Raw genomic sequence first — 5,798 nt, forward strand, 5'->3', positions numbered from 1 at the left:
GGGCGCAATGGCTGAGGAGCGTGCCCCCTCTCTCCTCCGGCCGCGCCTGCCGCCCTCCCCCCTCGCTCCTCCGGCCGCGCCTGCCGCCCCCTCCCCCGCATCGCTCCTCCGGCCGTGCTGCCCCCAGCGCCGGCCCAGCCGTCCTGTGCCGCCGCCTGTCCCTGGCCAATCCCGGCCCCGCACTGCGGGCCGATCCCAGCTCCAGCTCCCGGCGGGGAGCCCTTAGCCACCGAGCCCTGAGCCGCCGCAGGAGGTGGCTGCGCCTGCGGCGATGTTGGGGCCGCGTGGGGCGTGATGGCCGAGGAGCCGGCCCCCTCTCTCCTCCGGCCGCGCTTGCCGCCCCCCCCCATGGCTCCTCTGGCAGTGCTGCCCCCGGCGCCAGCCCGGCAGGCGCCGCTTTTGGGAAAAGGGGTGAGGGGAAGCGGCTGTTTCCCCTGCACCCTGCTAGCTACGCTACTGTATAGGATTAGAGGTTTATGGTCAGAAAAGTAGGATGCCTGGTTGTCAAGAGTCTGGCAAAACTAGAGAACTATTATGCTTGAACTCAAAACATTTCTAACCACCTAATAAATTCTTTTTCAGCTATAGTGGTGCATCAGAACAGTAATTAATGATTAGTCATAAGTGCTTGGAAAGAAACTGCACTGATGACTAATTTGTGTAACTAAAACCTTTTATCAAAGCAAAATATTGGCTGTAGCCAGTGTGGATTACATTTGCGATAAAAGGGTGAACTTTGGCATGTAGAAAACAAGCACCAGCTCTATCAATAGTGTGCTGAGTGCTACATGGCTCTGGTAACAGATAAAAGATGGTGGGGGAAAAACATCAGGAGATCAAGTTAAATCAAAATGACTCTCTAACATCATTTGTTTAAAATCTATATAATCTAAACCAACGCAGTTATCTTTGATGAAGAGTATCAGGAACGTATCACCATGTTTCCAAAACTATGGCTTGGAGTTGCCCTGACAGTCTCAAGCTCTGAAAAAGACCACCTTGCTTTTCTCTTGCACTCAGAAAGGGTGGTAGCACTCTCCAGAGAAAGATGTGTGTCCATCCTTTCTCAGCTAGAATGTTGGGTCAGCCCAATGAAAGGCCTTTGAGAGAACTAAAGGGGAAAAAAGGAAATCCTAGAAGATCTCTCCAGAAATATTTAAAATACTGCGTGGTCTCAACTCAGTTTGCGCATAGAACCTCAGAGTTACAGACATCTCGGAAATGGAGGTTGTTTGTAACTCTGAAATGTTTGTAACTCTGAACAAAGTGACCTAAACCTTATAACACGTCAGACACCGACCCCACAAAAAAGGAAAGAACAAACAATAGAAGGGAAAACTTGAAATGAAGTTGTCTTTTCCATGTGTAAAGTTTCTGTAATAGTTATGATATCCATTATACATGGTATGATAGTACCTGCTTTTTGTAGAATGAGGTACACTTAGGTCAATTATCTTTATTTTAATCTAACTTGTGATCAGGTTCATTTGTGTGAGAGCCTCTGAAATGTTCACAGAAATGAGATGATGTATCTTATGAGGCAATCAGAACAATCAAATTATCTCATATTTCATTAAATTTTAGAAGTCAGGATCATGCTGTAGCAGATTTTTACTTTGATGTCTCATATGTAGGTTGCACTACATTGAGCTGAACAAATTAGAAGTGTCCTCAATCAAAATATAATTGCTTAGTTCTCAAAATGTGGTGATGAAAATGTATATTGATGATCTTTTGATTCATATGATAGGATCAACAGGAACAACTGACCCCTTATTCAGCCCAGGCATATAATAGTCTCACTTTTTGTTCCAAGAATCCCTTTTTCTCCCCTCTCTCTATCCATGCGCAAACTGTGTAAAGAGTGATCCATTATCTGCATATATAGAATTTGTAATTTAATAGAACCCCATTGTGCTAGGTGCTGTACAAACACAGAACAAAAAGAAAGCCCCTGCCCCAAGGAGCTTACAATCTATGTAGTCAGGATATATTTTTAAAGCAACGGTATTACATTGAGCCTGAAAACATTTCTACCCCACATTCAGAGAGACTTCAGTTGAGTAATGGCTGAGTCTTGGAATGGGAGAAGATCAACTGAATGAGAAAAAGAGAGAGAAAGCGTGCTACAGCCATAGTGGGTGTTAGGGAGAGTGGCTGAGCAACCAGGTCAGGATTGAGTCCTAACTCTTTAAAAAAATAATTGGTAAATAGAGCATCTGAAAGAGTATGATGTCCATTTACAGAATGATCAAACAAAGAGACTGAGAAAAAGATTGAGACGTGCAAGCTATGGAATAATTGTACAGTTTACATCAGACATTTATTTGTTGGATAATATCCAAATAGTATAATCAAAACATTCACTATATAAAGGCTTTCTGTATATTTTACAGGAGGGGAAACAAAACAGCTTGCACTTCAATTTGTGGTTTGTATTGTTTAGCATAAACCTTCCATAAACACACACAAACTCAATTCTTTATGCAAGTATTCAGTACTGGCTTGAGAGTTTTTGGTGTCCTATACAAACTAGAAAATGTATAACCTTCACAGTAAATAGTCCCTAAATATTGTACTGACCCCAATACTTGGCTGTTCTTGAGGTAACCTCTTGATCTGTATGTATGGTACAGCCATCCTGATTTCATTGTTGCTTATCTATTAATCTTATTTGTCTGTTTTAGCAGGATTAAAGCCAAAAACATACATCTCACCTCTTCCCAATAAATTCACTTTAAAAACCTGTGTTAAAAGAATACACTGCAAACCCATCCTCCTCACTTTAGAGTAAACAGAAATTATCTATCACGTTTTCTCCTGCATGATTCGGCCCCTAAAGGATCTTTGTTTTAAAATTATTTAACTTGGCCAGGGTCCTTCTTAGAAAATATTACCTCCTAGATTCCAAAGATGTTTTTTATTTTGGAAAACAGATTCATCCTGCATCTGAAAATTTAACAATAATAACAAAACAGCGTGTGACGGGTTGGATCACAAAAACCCCCTGGGAGCTGCCACCCAATGTGCCAAGACTACCTCTGCTCCTGTTTTCCCTGCCAACTCAGGACTCCAGCACCCTGTCTTGCTGAGCCAGACACTCCCGTCTGCTCCAACAAAGACCCAGGGTCTAAATTACTTGCCCCAAAGCTGCAGGTTTACCTGAAAACAGCTCACAGAAGTGTGCTTGTCTTTAGCACTCTGATGCCCAACTCCCCATGGGGTCTAAACCCAAATAAATCCGTTTTACCCTGTATAAAGCTTATGCAGGGTAAACTCATAAATTGTTCGCCCTCTATATAACACTGATAGAGAGATATGCACGGTTGTTTGCTCCCCCAGGCATTAATACATACTCTGAGTTAATCAATAAGTAAAAAGTGATTTTATTAAATACAGAACGTAGGATTTAAGTGGTTCCAAGTAGTAACAGAACAAAGTAAGTCACCAAGCAAAATAAAATGTGCAAATCTATGTCTAATCAAACTGAATACAGATAATCTCACCCTCAGAGATGCTTTAGTAAGTTTTTTCCTCAGATTGGACACCTTCCAGGCCTGGGCACAATTATTTCCCCTGGTACAGCTCTTGTTACAGCTCAGGTGGTAGCTAGGGGATTCTTCATGATGGCTCCTCTCTCCCCCTTTGTTCTGTTCCACCCCTTTATATATCTTTTGCATAAGGCAGGAACCCTTTGTCCCTCTGGGTTTCCACCCCCACCTCCCCTCACTGGAAAAGCACCAGGTTAAAGATGGATTCCAGTTCAGGTTACATGATCATATGTCACTGCAAGACTTCATTACCCACTTGCCAGCACACACATCTACAGGAAGACTCACAGGTAAAACACAGCCATCTGCAGACAATGGTCCTGGTTAATGGGAGTCATCAAGATTCCAAACCACCATTAATGGCCCACACTTTGCATAATTACAATAGGCCCTCAGAGTTATTTTATATTTCTAGTTTTAGATAAAAGAGTGGTACATTTCTACAAATAGGATGATCACACTGAGTAGATTATAAGCTTTGTAATGATACCTTACAAGAGACCTTTTGCATGAAGCATATCCCAGTTACATTATATTCACTTATCATATTTTTATAAAACCATATAGACTGCACAACGTCATACAGCTATTACAGTAAAAACAAAACAATACTGAATAAATCCGTCTGTGCTCCCTAGGGTGGGAAGTGATGCAATGGAGATAACACTAGGCAGTCATTTTTAACTATTTCCTTGATACACCCTGTTGTGCTAGGGAGGAGAACTCCTATCAGTAAAGCTATTGTAAACTTATATATGCAAAAACACTTTGAATGAAAAACAACTGAGATTTTGGATGTGAAAATGGCAGAAATTCAGCAGTTGCAATTCAGCCCCCTTATAGATTCACAGGCTTAGAAGGGACCTCAAGAGTCATCTAGTCTAACCCCCTGCCAAGACGCAGGATCTGTTGTGTCTAAACCAGCCAAGACAGATGGCTATCATCCAGCCTCCTTTTGAGAACCTCCAGTGAAGGAGCTTCCACGACCTCCCTAGGCAGTTTGTTCTATTGTCCTACTGTTCTTACAGTTTGGAAGTTTTTCCTGAGATTTAATCTAAATCTGCTATACACAGATGTGTAAAGATAACATCCCCATAGCATTTCATCATAGGGGAGTATTGGGGGAATGTTATCTGTTTGCAAAGGCAAGACTGCAATGGTGGCCACTGTGATATGTTGTATTAGTGCTTATCGTGTTTATTTTTATGCGTTACCTTTCCTGTGAGAGCCAGAATTTTTGATTTCCTTTTGTGTGTACTAAATCTCACACTTAATATGGTGTACTGTTAACCTAAATTTAGGAATTAGAGCCTAAATTGTCAGGTGTTGGATATCTTAAAGTTAGCCTCCCATCTCCATATTTGGGCATCTAAATAAAAGTGGCATGATTTTCAAAGGTACTGAGCACCTCCAGTTCCTATTAACACGTTTGTTTTACCAGTTTACTTTTCATGAAAATCAGGCCATATTGCTTAGGTGCCCAAATCCAGAATTAGCCACCTAACTTTAGGCACCCACTAAGGTTTGAAATTTTGGGGCATATGTTCCATTTTGTCTTTGGTTGGGGGAAGGAAAAGAGCGTGATTGACTAGACATCGATGTAAAAGTCTAATAAAAGAACGGGTATGTTAAAGGTGCAGCTTGAACAGGCACCCTGGATTGGATCCAGTCACTCCTCTCAGTATAGGCATCTCTTCTCCAGTTTGTATTTGACTGTCTGATGCAGGATTCAAAATGGGATATGTAGTAATTGAACTGGAGATGAGGAAATTTTGTTTAAATGTGAGATGCTCCACGTGTGCACATGTGATCCTGAGCCCTCTCTCTTGTTGTTAATAATTTAAACTAGAAGAAAATAGCAGGATGCACAATTTTCAGACATTGAACATGTGTCTAAAGTGTTTTCAAATGTTAAGGTGCTTAGGGACAGATGTTCAAATGTAGGGGTATGCACACAAGTATTAGAGGTGTGTGTTGCAAAATCAGGTATTTGCACAAGTGTATGGTCAGTTGCCTGGCCATGTGTAAGTACCTGATTTGCATGCACACATCTAGAATTGGCATGCACAAACCTCTCCATGGCTCTGGCATAGGTCATCTGTTCCTCTAGAAGGAGGGGGTGGGTCTGGGGAAAGTTTGAAGTTCTAAAGAAACAAAATCCATACACTGTTTTTGAAGTTATTCTAACACAAAACAGCATCAAGAATGATTAAAGGTCTTGAGAACATGACCTATGAAGGAAGGCTG

This window comes from Terrapene carolina, unplaced genomic scaffold (assembly GCF_002925995.2).
Source record: "Terrapene carolina triunguis isolate 2854851 unplaced genomic scaffold, T_m_triunguis-2.0 Scaffold113, whole genome shotgun sequence".
Taxonomy (NCBI): domain Eukaryota; kingdom Metazoa; phylum Chordata; order Testudines; family Emydidae; genus Terrapene; species Terrapene triunguis.